Source organism: Podarcis filfolensis (assembly GCF_964270895.1).
Source record: "Podarcis filfolensis genome assembly, chromosome: 1".
In the NCBI taxonomy this organism is placed as follows: Eukaryota; Metazoa; Chordata; class Lepidosauria; order Squamata; family Lacertidae; genus Podarcis; species Podarcis filfolensis.
The window spans coordinates 116,137,394-116,151,055 of NC_139604.1; the positions used below are offsets into that span (position 1 = coordinate 116,137,394).

Consider the following 13,662-nt stretch of genomic DNA (forward strand, 5'->3'; position numbering starts at 1 on the left):
ATTTAGTTTGGTAGTTTTACCTGCTTAGTTGTGTAGGATGTGAAACACATAGCAAATAAGTTCAACATTCCTAGAGTGCACATGAAATGGGATGTTTGCATCAGCCAATAGAAAACTTCCTGTTTCCTCCTGGGTTGGGACAAACTTCCTCTGCATGTGACTAGAGATGGGTGAGACCTTACCTGTCCAGGTGACAAAAGGACCAGGAACAAAGCCCACTCTCTCTCTCTGACTCCATTCCTCATAGAAGCAACATCTCTTTTGCTAGAGATGCCCTGTTGGCTTCCAGCCAACAGAACACAAAGGAACTATATCCTTATGGGATAGAATCCATGTGTATATACTTTGTAACTAAGTCTGCCTTCAGGGATCCATCTGTGAACTGAATGTGTGAGTAAACTTCTTTTATACTTTTACACAAGATTGTGTTGTGTCTATTCTTTTTAAGGGGGAGTAAAGGGGATTACCGGGACCCAGGTGGCGCTGTGGGTTAAACCACAGAGCCTAGGGCTTGCTGATCAGAAGGTCGGTGGTTCAAATTCCCACGATGGGGTGAGCTCCCGTTGCTCGGTCCCTGCTCCTGCCAACCTAGCAGTTTGAAAGCACGTCAAAGTGCAAGTAGATAAATAGGTACCGCTCCAGCGGGAAGGTAAATGGCGTTTCCGTGTGCTGCTTTGGTTCGCCAGAAGCAGCTTAGTCATGCTGGCCACATGACCCGGAAGCTGTACGCTGGCTCCCTCGGCCAATATAGCGAGATGAGCGCCGCAACCCCACAGTTGGCCACGTCTGGACCTAATGGTCAGGGGTCCCTTTACCTTAAAGGGGATTACCAGGAATCCTATACTGAGAAGCTTAAATGAGCTTGGAAGAAGCTAACCACTGTGTATTTAAAAAGGGAATGTTGAAACTCTGCTAAATTATAGAACTGAAGAAGTGTGCGTGCACACGAAAACTCATACCAATAACAAACTTAGTTGGTCTCTAAGGTGCCACTGGAAGGAATTTTTTATTTTGTTTCAACTACAGCAGACCAAGACAACTACCTACTTGTAACTAGAACTTGCTAGCGCAAGTTAGGAAGGACATTATGAAACAATATATCCTCTCCTGCCTGCCTGAACATTCCCACAAGTTGTTTGTACATGTTTGCGTTTCCAAAGGCCAGTGTAAAAGCTGATGCAAACAGAATACCTACATCTTGATCTATCAACATGGCTTTACCAAATAAAGATGGGATGGACCAGCCAAAGCCTGTCGCATGTCAGTTTTCCTGGTGCTCAGACACGTTTATCGTGCTTTCTGCAGACTTTCAGAAAGAACACATGAAATTGTACACATTGTACACATTTCAGCACTTTCCCCCTGAAGTACACATTTTGTATGCTTTTTAAAACATCACATATTTACAGTTGCACTTCTGTGATCTGAAATTGCATTTCAAAATCTGGAGAAGTGCTCAGTCTGAGAAAGAATGATTTTTCCGGTAACAATGGCAATACTTCATAATGTGTTTCCTAATCCACTCTTTGCTACCAAAGCTGTTCGGATGAAAAGCAAAACAAAAACGGGCTTCTGAAAATTCCTGGCACTCCTTTTTTAAATACACATTTAAGCCAAAAATCTATACTGTACAAGGCTCCTAAATAGCACCGGCATGTCTCAGATTACCCCACGTTCCACACCTGACCGCCATCCAAATCCCAATTCTTATGCGAATACTGTATAAAAACATGGAGATAAGAGATGCTGCAGAATATTGACCTTGGTTCCCATTTGAGATAATGGATTGCTGTCAACTAAATTTTACCCACTGAAATTAATGGGCATGGCTAACCTGGGCCTAATGACTTTAAATAGGTCTACGCTGAGTAAACCTTAGCTGGAGCAATCTTGGCATTTTCCAGCATTACAACTTTTTCAGAACGTTTTCCATTTGGAAATGATCAGTGCTCTGAGTTTCCTTTGGAGAAAGCTACTCAAAATATGCTGGAGTGTGTCAAATGTTATACACAGGCGACAGCCTGGAACTGGCCAATGTCCATAGGATTGTCTGGATCAAATGATCTGAGATAATTATCACACTTGTTAGTACTAATCTAGATAATAAGAACTTTTGAGGCTGCTTGGATGACTTAGGAATGCTGCTCCTTCCTTCCTTTCATTCCGAAGTGAACTTGCTGATTCCTGTCCAATTGTGCTTCATTTATAGAAGAGGCTCCTTTGAGGTGGGGGAACCTAGCCCGAAACGCTAACCACTACACTGCACTGCCTCCACTACTGCACACTTCCTTGAAATGCTTGCTTGGAGGAAAGGGCAGGGTAAAAATGCCAAGCGGCGCCTTATTGAGGAGCTGAGTGGAAAAGGGGTGTCTGATGCAAAATGCCCAGAAACTCTATGCATACATAAGTATATAAACCACGCATCTGAAATAGTACAGGAGAACAATCCTGAAGCCATTTTGACTCTCCCAAATTGACCTCAAATGTTTCTCTGCAAGGAGGAAGGAAATGGGAAAAGCTTTCCAATTGTCTTTGGACTGTAGGGGCTTACACCTCCCTGTAAATACAGTCTGGCAAGAATCTGTTAAACTGAGCACACTATCAATATGCGTAAGAGATTCAGGAACTAAGTATTTACCATCTCAAAGGAATGGCCAGGCTACCCAGACAAGGCAGTCAGATAAGGCATTATCAGATATCCTGGCAGACAGGAGAAGCGACACACTCAAATTTCTGCTGGGGGACCACATCTTTCTGTGATGTATGTATAATGTTTTGGGGGGTGGTCTTCAGCTACAATTTCAAAAATCTATATAAGAGCTTGCACACCAATGTTCTGGGTTCCTCTCCTCCCTCCCTGCATGGGGTGAGCAGGGGACCCTGGTGCAACAGTATAATAAAGATCATGCTTACTAGCTGCTTTGCTTCTCAATATTCTCTGGTTGGCCTCTGTTATTTTCTCCTATCGATAGAGAACCTACATAAGGACTCTATGTGGGATCTTGGATACCCCATAAGGGGAAAAGAAGCAGTTTTTTCTTATAACACTATTCTGTTCTTTAAGCGCGTATACATTGTGAAGAGTAGCTTGCAACAATTTAAAATGGCAATGTCATGAAATGCAACAAAAAAGCAACCATAAAATAGTTCAAAAAACACAATGAAAAGGCACAGACCGCAGCTAAAAATTACATTAAAAAAAGAACAACAGCAGATACTTAGCAGACAAAAGCCTCCTGAATAACCATGCTTTTTGTAATCTGAAAAAGACAGCCACAGGTTATCTGCATTGTGCAGACCCTCCCTTTACATACATCCAGCTCGTAAAAAAAATATATGGGCATTTTGCTAGTTCTTTCAGAACTGCCAGTAAACATTACATGGAACTTACCTTCAACTTTCAGGCTGTAATCCTTAGCAGGTGTCTGGTGAAAACAGACCAAATCTATGAAGCCAGCTTCACTTCCCTGAAATAAGAGTTATATTTTTATCCATATATCAAAGGACAGAAGAGCTCTTGCACTGATGTATACCTGGTATCACCAGATTGAATTGGTTCCTCTCTTACTTCAGACAGCAATCAAGATTCAGATCACTGCAAAACTAGGGGCATGTGTCTGCTAACACTGGGCAAAAACTCTATTTCAAAGGACGGTTGACTTGGTGACCTGTCTGCCTGCTCAGTCAGTCTGTCATCCTGAAGTTACCTGCTACCTGCTGAGAGGTCACTTCAAGGCCCCTATGCTCCCTTCTTAGGGTTCTTTATCTTTAAATCAGACTTTGACCGGACAGCTCTTCAAATAAAGGATGTCTTCAAATAGAGGACTGTCTTCCGGCAGCTGTTAAAACAGAGCCCCATCCTCTGAAATGTAGGGCACCCAACCACCCTAAATACAGATTAAGTTTCATTTTAATATTGCTTAGAAAACCGGCAGGGAAATGCAACACCAGACAATCTCATAGATTACTTTCATCTCGGGGATTTCCCCAACGCATTAAGTGATTGAAAAGAATGGCTGTTGCTGTTATTGCTTTTATAATGCATGCTGGTTACTCTTTCCTATATGATAGCCACAAATCCTGTTTTAACATTTCAGCAGCACTGGTTAGCTTTGATACGACCCTCAAAGCAATGTAGTAAAAGTTAAGGTTGCTAGTACGCAAATGCCCCTTTCCCCTAAAAATGGAAAAAAATAAAATATTGGACAATGGCAGTTAAGTTACAAGGGGTGGAATTAAAACACTGCAGTTTGCCAGGTGGAAAAATCCCCTCTGCTCCCCTGCACACTGTTCTGGAGGTCCTCCCACCTACCCACCCCCAGCCAATTTCAGACTTCTGCTGACGCAGCTCCTTAGTTGAATCCTGCCCTCAACGATTTAATTGAGTGATCCTTGCTGCATCATAACAATTATTCAAAGCTACTCCTAATGTTGGGAGTTGACAGCATTAATATAACATGGCACAGCAAGTCAAGGGCGCAACATTGGAGTCACTAGGATTGGTATGCACAACTTTTTTCTTGTAAACCGCTTACAGGGTTTTGCTACAATCGAGCAGCATATAAATTACGTTAAATCAAATAAAAGCAAATAGGTGTAAGCTCTGTTTATCCTTTTTCATGCAGCATGCAGGAGCGTACTGCTGTGGCTGAATTCACCAGCCTACCTGCAAAAAGTTAAAAACTACTGCTCTTTTGAGCGTACTTTTTGCAAACCTTAATAACAGATCACCTGGCAAACCAGCAGGGGGCTTTGTGGCAAAGCTTAATTGTTTCTGAAGTTAGAAATTAATTGCAAGTCCTGCAGGATGCCCCGTGCCAAAAACACAATCATATCCTTAATGGCATGGTAGCAGCATTAATTGCAGGATGAAAGCGCAACTATGCTAATGCTGTTCTTGTTTGCACCGCGAGAAAACTTATTAGAGAAGACTATCTGATCACAATCGCTCTGGGCACCAAACTTCTGGAAGGATCTCAAAGCCATGTGCTCCAGGATAATTAAAACTGCTCCTAGATGATCTAGCCATTCAGCTTCTTTTCATAACAGCATCGGCCCTGAGTGCTTCATATTGCAAAACAACCCTGACAAAAAGCAAATACCAGTTACGCAAAGGCTTGCCTGAATCTGAGAAGACCGACCAACAACTCCATCTCCACGCTGCTCTCCCTTCAGGAAGCAAATCAACTGTTACAAACCCCACATTGCACAGATAAGTTTTTGAACCGCAGAACACAGTTTTGGAATTGAGTAAAATAGGCTGTTTTCTTGCATGACTCATTTTTGCCTGGACTTCTGCAGTTTTCCATAAATTAGTCACCCACCCTCCCACTGAGCATATATGCCAGGCATTGTGGGTCAGAGGCACAGACAACATCTGCTTTCAATCCCTGAAAGTATTTCTTTCTCAGCCAATTGGTACATTCAATTCTGCAAGGACGCTGGAGTATCATAGGAACATAGGAATCTGCCTTCCACCAAGTCAGACCTTGGTCCACCTAACTCAGTCTAGTCTACAGCAGCCTTTCTCAACCTTGGATCCCCAGAAGTTGTTGGACTACAAGTCCCATCATCCCTGTGCTGCTAGCTAGGGATGGTGGGAGTTGTAGTCCAACAACATCTGGGGACCCAAGGTTAAAAAAGGCTGGGTTGTAGTGACTGGCAGTATCATCATCTGCATTTCAAGGTTTGTTTCGCTCATGCTGGAGAAGAGGAGCAAGCAGGAGTGATCAAGCAGCACAACACAAACCAGGAACATGGATTCATCGTGATGTGCAAATTAAGAGCCTTAATAGTATAGTTATGACATGCTTTTATAAATCTTTAGGTGCCTTGATTGGGGAGATATGGGAATGTAAGTTCAAATCCCCACTCAAACAACAAAGCCAATTAAGTGGGCTTGGGCTTATTCAACTTATAATAATATAATAATAATTTATTATTTATACCCTACCCATCTGACTGGGTCTCCCCAGCCACTCTGGGCGGCTTCCAACCAAATATCAAAAACAATACAGCGTCAGACATTAAAAACTTCCCTAAACAGGGCCGCCTTCAGGTGTCTTTTAAAAGTAAAATAGTTGTTTATTGCCTTGACATCTGCTGGGAGGGCATTCCATAGGGCAGGCGCCACTACTGAGAAGGCCCTTTGCCTGGTTCCCTGTAACCTCACTTCTCACAGCGAGGGAACTGCCAGAAGGCCCTCAGTGCTGGATCGGATTGTTGTGCAGCTAAAATGCTGCTTTGAGCTTCTTCATATTGAAGAATGGGACACAGCTGTAGCAAGCCATAAATTTAATAGGATTTGGAGAATTCGCAACCAGACATGATGTGGAGAATTCACAATTAGGATTTGGAGAACCCCTCTCTGTTTCAAATACAAAACGAGAAGTTATCCTCTGAAGTTGGAGCAAAACTTAACTTTCTGTGTGCATTTCTTTTTTTGCAAGTAGTAGATAGAGGCAGGAGAGGATGGGAGAAATGAAGAAGAAACAGAAAGGAAGTAATGAGTAAGAGGGGAGAGGGAAAAAAGCCCAACTAAGATCAGTTTATAGAACAGGAATTAAAAGAAGATGCTTTATGCAGGGAAGGGCTGGGACTTAGAAGCTATGCCGCAGATGCAGAAGATCCCAGTTTTAATCACTGGTCTCTTCTCTTCAAAGCAGCAGGGCTTGAGAAGACCCTTCATGAGATCTGGAGACCTACTGTCAAGTTAAGGAAGCCCGGGGCTGGGGAACCTGTGGCCTTCCACATGTTGCCAGACAACATCTCCCATCATCCCTGACCACTAGCCATGTTGGCTGGAGCTGATGGAAGCAGGAGTCCATCTACATCTGGAATGCCAGAGGTCCTTTGTCCCTGCAGCAGACAATCCTGAGCTAGGTACCGGTCTGCCTCTGTATAAGGCAACTTCATATGCAACCTTAACACCCATGACTCTTTTTCCAGGGATTGAGGCAATGAGAGCTTTCCTTTTCTTTACGTATTTTTGTTAAGCAGTAGTAGTATTGCAAACAGCAGGTGCAGAGGCAGCTTTAGGAGAATGTGACTGGCTCACCAGCACTAAGCATCAAAATGAAAAGGGCACCACAACAACATTCCCCTGGTCCTATCTCTCCCCTATCCCACTTAACAGCTATTTATTTAACAAAAATCACGTATGCACCTGATGGCGAATGTTACATCTACTGTAGTTTGGCCTTAACACACACTGAAACCTAATATTTTACTTCCTCCTCTTTTAATACTGTCAACTAGTCCCCATTCATCAGGCGTCTTGTCAGTTTTTATAAGTTTCAAACATTACTCTTCTGTGCAAGTTAACAGGTTTATTTGATGGTGACCTGGGCTCCACAGAGTTTTTCCTTGGGGATTATCTCTATTTAAATCTTATTCACCTTTTCAACAGAGGCACCCCTGCTGTGTGCCGGCCTTTAGTTGCATAAAGGGATTCTCTGGAGTCAGACAGCGGCCTGCTCTTCCCCTGTCATCTATACAGCCGTGTGGGAGACAAACAGGAGAAATAGGAACCATTTATTTGCTTACTTATTTCACAGCGTTTATATACTGCTTGATTGCAATAAAACCTCAAAGCGGTTTACAAAAAAATATAAAGAAATAAAGAATAAAATTGTCATGGAGAACCAGTTAAAAGCAATGATTTAAAACAGTAAAAATATAATAAGTAAAATCAATGATAAGTTAAAAACCAGATTAAAACCTGTGCTGGCATTCTACATGTCTGGACAGACCGCTTTCCTAAACAAAGGTGTTTTTAGCAAGCACTGAAAAGAATACAGCAAAGTTGCCTGCCTGATGTGAATAGGCAGGGAGTTCCAAAGTGCATGTGCTGTCACACTTCAAGCTATATTTCTTACAAATATAAGAAGCAAATATTATGTGGCCAGTTTTGCAGATCGAAGTGGTTGAGGAGGCATATATGCATAGCTGTCAACTTACAGATTTGAAAATAAGGGACCAGCAGCCTCAAAAATAAGAGATCAGCAGCCAAAATAAGGGATTTTCCTAGCACAGGTATGTTCAACTTCTGGGCCCCTCCGAGCCAAAGGCAGAAAGCCCAGCCAGCAGCCAAACAAAGCCTCAAGCGGTGGTTCCCACAGCACAGCAACCTGGGAAAGGGGATGCAGCAAGGAAAACCACCATCACCTCTCCGCTGGGAAGCGCTGAGCAAAGGTGAGTCCCCAGGCAACGTGGCCGATTTGATCGGCACAAGGCATGCAAGCTCCACCCCCCCCAGTCATTCTTAGACTCCTTATTGGGTGAGCAATGCAGCCAAGCAACACAGTTGGAGCCTCCCTCCTCCCTGGCCGGCAGGGAGGGAGGGAGGGAGAGGAGCTGCTTCCTTTGAAACCTGGGAAATTTAAGGGACATCATCAATAAGGGACAGCAGCGGGACACGGCGCTGGTGTTACCAGAAAAATCCGAGGGCTCCCTTGGACAAAAAGTAAAGACACCAACCAGAGTAAATTGAAGCAAATCAGCAGCCTGTAGGCTTGGTCTTTATTGAAGAAAGACTGTCGCGACATGGTGCTCCCCTCACTTGCAGGTGAGAGGAAAGACCCAGAAAGATGGTGTGCAAGACCTTATAAAAACTTTTGAAATTCCCACCCTGTAGGTCAAGCCCACCCCCAGAAACATCATGCATACATTACAGAAAGGAGGGGTTGGGGGAGGAGTTGTGGTGGTAACCTGAGTGTCCTGTCACCTGGCTGATTCCCTTCTCTCCCCCTCCCCACGAGTCACAAATAAGGGACGGTTGACAGATATGCATATATGGGGGAAGGAGATTTTGCAAGACTCTTGTTTCCTTTAATATATAAAATGGACTCCTCCTAGTTTCTGCCTTATTCTATTTTTTCCTGTTTCAACAGTTTCAGATGGAGTTTTGACAAAGCTTGGCTTTTTCATTCGCACAAGGAACCCAGAGTACTGCCTAATACCAGGTCAAATGAATTGTCTGTGGTGCTGAAAGGCAGCAACCCCCTCAGGTGCCAGTCAAAGTTCTATCCCATCAACAGCTTCTCTGATCTTTCTGTAACTGGAAATGCCAGCACAGTAGTTTCAACTCAGGAGCCTTCTGTACGCAGCAAGTCAAACTATACATTACATGACTAGGAATCCACAATGGAAGTGATTTGTGGACATTTATATCTTAACGTTTTGATGGGATTGTTTTAGTGTGCATTTTTGTTTACTCCGTATGCTGTGCAACCATTTTCTATGTTTTTGTAAACCACTTTGAAGCCATTTTGGCATCAGGCAGTACAGACGTACCTTGGATCCTGAACACTTTGCGAGTCGAGTGTTTTGGTTCCTGAATGTCGCAAACCCAGAAGTGAGTGTTCCAGTTTGCAAACATTCTTTGGAACCCGAAGGCCCGGTGCTTCCTGCAGCCAATCGGAAGCCGTGCCTTGGTTTCTGAACGTTTTGGAAGTCAAACGGACTTCCGGAATGGATTCTGTTCGACTTCCGAGGTACCACTGTATATAAATTAATAAATGCTACTCATAATAATACTTGTGCCCCTTTTGCAGGACAGATTCCTGCATGGCTTGGAACCAGTACTGCTGTTTTATTATATTTGTGTTATTGGCTGCCTTGTGCACCATTTGGTGGAAAGACAGGATACAAATATAACAAAGCAACAACAAGCAAGCTAATAAACAAATGTTCTCAATAATAAAGTAGCTCAGATAGCCAGGGTTGTCAACTTGAATAAAATATGGTTGGGGCAGGTAAGCCCTTCTTCGCATAACTGATCACATGACATGGTACACACACACACACACACACACACACACACACACACACACACACCCCATTTGAACAACAATGTGCCTATCAACTTTGAGGGGGCCTCGGCCCCCCTCTGATATTTTAGGGGGGGCTGAAGACCCCTCTGCCCCTAGGAGTTGGCTCCTATGTAGATAGCTCAGCCAGACATTTAAGTCTGCATGGTAAAAGGAAATAATTTCAAACCATGCAGCAAATCCTCTACCATAGCCAGGCATTAGAGATAACAAATCTCAAAGTTCCCTGTGAAAAGGGATTGACTGTTAAACCACTCTGGGAACTGTAGGTCTGGGAGGGGAACAGGGGTCTCGCACCAACCCTCAGACCCTTAGCAAACTACAGCTCCCAGGATTCGGGGTGGGGGGAGCCAGTGTGGAGAGCCAGTGTGGTGTAGTGGTTAAGAGCGGTAGTCTCGTAATCTGGGAAACCAGGTTCGCGTCTCCGCTCCTCCACATGCAGCTGCTGGGTGACCTTGGGCTAGTCACACTTCTTTGAAGTCTCTCAGCCCCACTCACCTCACAGTGTGTTTGTTGTGGGGGAGGAAGGGAAAGGAGAATGTTAGCCGCTTTGAGACTCCTTAAAGGGAGTGAAAGGCGGGATATCAAATCCAAACTCTGCTTCTTCTTCTTCATGTCTGTTCAAGGTGATATCACAATGCTTTAAATGTATGATGCAAACATGGCATTACCGTATTTTTCGCTCCATTGGACGCACCGGACCATAGGACGCACCGGACCATAGGAGGGGGAGAACAGGGAAAAATTTTTTTTTCTTGTTCTCCCGCTCTAAAACGAGGTGCGTTCAAGGTATATTCACCAGAGCTTGTGGGGCTGGCAGTGGGGGGAAGCGCTGCTTTCCCTCACCGCCAGCCTCAAAGATCCCTGAAGCCTTTGGAGCGCAGCGCCCCACTGCCCTGCAGAAGCTTTGCGTGCAGCCGTCCCCAAGCTAGAGCAGTGAGACGGAGCCCTCCGCCTCGCTGTTCTGGCTTGGGAACAGCCTTGCTAGCCTCTGTAGGACAGCGGGGTGAAGGTACCCCGCTGCCCTGGAGAGGCTGTGCGCGCAGCCATCCCCAAGCTAGAGCAGCGAGACGGAGCGCTCTGCAGTGCTCCGTCTTCCTGTTCTGGCTTTGGGCTTAGCGGCGCAGCCTGCATTCGCTCTATAGGACGCACACACATTTCCCCTTAATTTTTGGAGGGGAAAATGTGCGTCCTATAGAACGAAAAATACGGTAATTCACCTTCAGTTCACCCAGCAATGGTGAGAACTACTTTCAGGGATTTTTGGACTAATTCAGCAAACATTGTTCAACCAAACTACGGTACAGTCATACCTCGGGTTGAACTAGCTTCAGGTTAAGTATTTTCGGGTTGTGCTCCACGGCGACCTGGAAGTAACGGAGCGCATTACTTCAGGGTTTCGCCACTCCCGCATGCATCAGGTCTTCTCTTGGATTTGGTGAATGATGGACAAGGAAACCTTCTCCATTAAACGCACAGAAAGTGATGGAGGTACTGAAAGGATTATTTTGGCCCACTAATTAATCTGCAGTACTTAACTGGTGCTGCCCTTTGCCGTCTAGTGTCTGTTTTCAGAGTGGAAGCCTGCAACTCTCCTCTGTGCCTGTAAGGCTTTTAAGGCAAAGAAGGGAGCTTTTTAAACTAGCCCAGCATGTATCTAAGTGTAATCACAAAAGGGCGCTCACTGGGAGCCTGCTGGGTAATAAATAGTTAAGAACACTTTTATGCATTGCTAGCATTCAACCTGCTGAGAATGCCAGCGTCCAGCCCTGGCACATGAAAAGAAGTGTGTCTGAACATGCACAGAGCACCTTTTTCCTTGCCCATTGAAAAGGGGACAATGCGGGCCTGAGTGACGCTGGCCCTTTTCATCTTAGAATTTGGGCACTGCCTAAATCCTCAAGGATTAAGAAAGCAACTTAAGAATATTGTCAGCGCAGAATAATTTCAGGGTGGCGATAACTTGCAGCTGCCTGACTGTAAGAATTCTCCCTAAGCAGGCTTTTTGAATCATATGTTTATCCCTGCTCATCTCCCTGCTTAAACTGGGATTTGGCACTCTATGAGAAAACAGGCTTCCCTCAAAAGAGTCACGGGATGTTGCCTGGGGACATTTACGATTCATGTGCCTTTGTAGTGATTTTGTTAGCTCCAGGTGGCTGACAGCAAGTCCAGTGCCTGATGGGAAAGATCTGTATATACCATAACAAAGGCAGATTTAAAGAGGGATTTATTTAAAAGAGGATCTGGTGGCTTTGAAGAATGCAATGAAGAGATTTACTACCCTTCCAAATGTACAGTGGAAGATAGCACAGCGACTCTGGACAATTGTGTGTGTGTGTGTGTGTGTGTAGCGTGTGTAGCACTGGCAGCTGTTCCAATATTTTTAAGCGACACCATCTCCAAATGGCTGCTCCTTACTCCCCCCTCCTCTTCCACAGAGGATATATTTTATTCACTTATACACAAATATCTATCTCCATTTTCTCCTCTGAAAGGAAATGCTCAAAGCAGCAAATGAAGTAGAAAAGCAAACACAGGAAATAACATTAGCAACATGGAGCTCCAACCCAGAAATGCACATGGCATGAGCCACACACGATCAGGTCTTGTAGCTGCCTTTTGTAAAAGCAGTGGGTCAGTTCAGGTATCATAATCCCTGTGTAATAAAACGTGGGTAAAATCTACAGCTTATCCTTATACCTGAAATGGGAAACTGTGACTTAAAGGCCTGGTTCATGACGTAATTTAGTTCCACGCAACGGAGGCTGGGAAAGCCTTGGTCTCTCACACTCCCCCTTTCCCTCTCCTTTGGTGCAGTTGCAAGCAGTGACGGAGGAACCCTCTCCAGCACCCAGGGCGGGACGCCAAGGGGTGGGGCAAACTGCCCGGTGATGCAAGTGCGACGTTCATACAGACTGCACACGCGTGGCAGCCTGTACGGTTGTTGTGTGAGAGGAGCCCATACTGACTGAGCACGCCCTTGGCCACTCTACAGCTGGGGGGTGGAAGGGGCCGTCTTGTCACCCCCCCCCCCGAGTGTCACCCGGGGCGGCCTGCCCCCTACGCCCACCACTTCGTACGCCCCTGGTTGCAAGGAGATCAGAAGCATCCGCGCCCATGTTTAAACTAGCCACGGTTTCTCACTATGTCTGAAAAGGATAAACCGTGGATAGTTAAAACCATAGTTTACAGAAATACACCAAGGTCAAATCATGGTTTATGATCCTGATTTGTTCCAAAAAACCTTTGACTACAATTTCCAATTCAGATGTTAATGAAAAACTGAGGTTAACATGGATTATGACCCTGATTCGTTCCATTAAAACCTTTAACTACAGTTTCCGATTCAGATGTTAATGACAAACTGAGGTTAACATAAGAAGAGCCTGCTGGTCCCTCTAGTCCAGCATCCTGTCTTACAGGGGCCAACCAAATGCTTCTGGGAAACCCACAAGCAGGACCTGAGCTTCTGCAGTTTCCAGCAACTGATAATTCAGAAGCATCACCGTCTTCTTTGACTGGGGAGGCAGCGCACAGCCCTCCTAGCTAGCAGCCGCTGATAAGTCTTATTCTCCAGCCCACTGCACAGAAATGCACCAAGCTGTTGGCACCTTCATTCTTCCTCTGCCAGCACATGGTGGGCTAGCAATTTTCTGCGCAGGCTAATGACTTTTGTGGAAATTATTTCCAAAGCTGTGAAGCCACAGTCCACACACAGCTCCCACGCCAAGCCCTTTGTGCTGAATAAACACAGCGACGGGCCAAGCTGTCTCCTCCCAAGCTTCACAGGGGTTTTTGCCAGCTTGTGTCACGCAGAACATAACACAGG

The 13,662-nt window shown here is 45.0% G+C and overlaps 1 protein-coding gene and 1 long non-coding RNA gene across 3 annotated transcripts in view; both read right to left on the reverse strand.

Annotated features, from left to right (window-relative positions):
• The window catches only part of LOC310766856, a 292,292-nt gene that overhangs the window by 65,288 nt on the left and 213,342 nt on the right, over positions 1-13,662 (reverse strand). The gene's annotated exons all lie outside the window — the stretch shown is intronic.
• SYNE3 (spectrin repeat containing nuclear envelope family member 3) overlaps positions 1-13,662 on the reverse strand; it is a 92,500-nt gene that overhangs the window by 65,288 nt on the left and 13,550 nt on the right. The window contains exons 1-2 of one of the 2 annotated variants that reach the window (XM_083611811.1): positions 5,122-5,247; positions 3,392-3,467 (exon numbers count right to left, since the gene is read on the reverse strand). The gene's annotated coding sequence lies outside the window, so the exon portion shown is untranslated. Of the gene's footprint in view, positions 1-3,391; positions 3,468-5,121; positions 5,248-13,662 lie in introns of those variants that run through there. The other variant, XM_083611810.1, reaches the window with a different exon arrangement.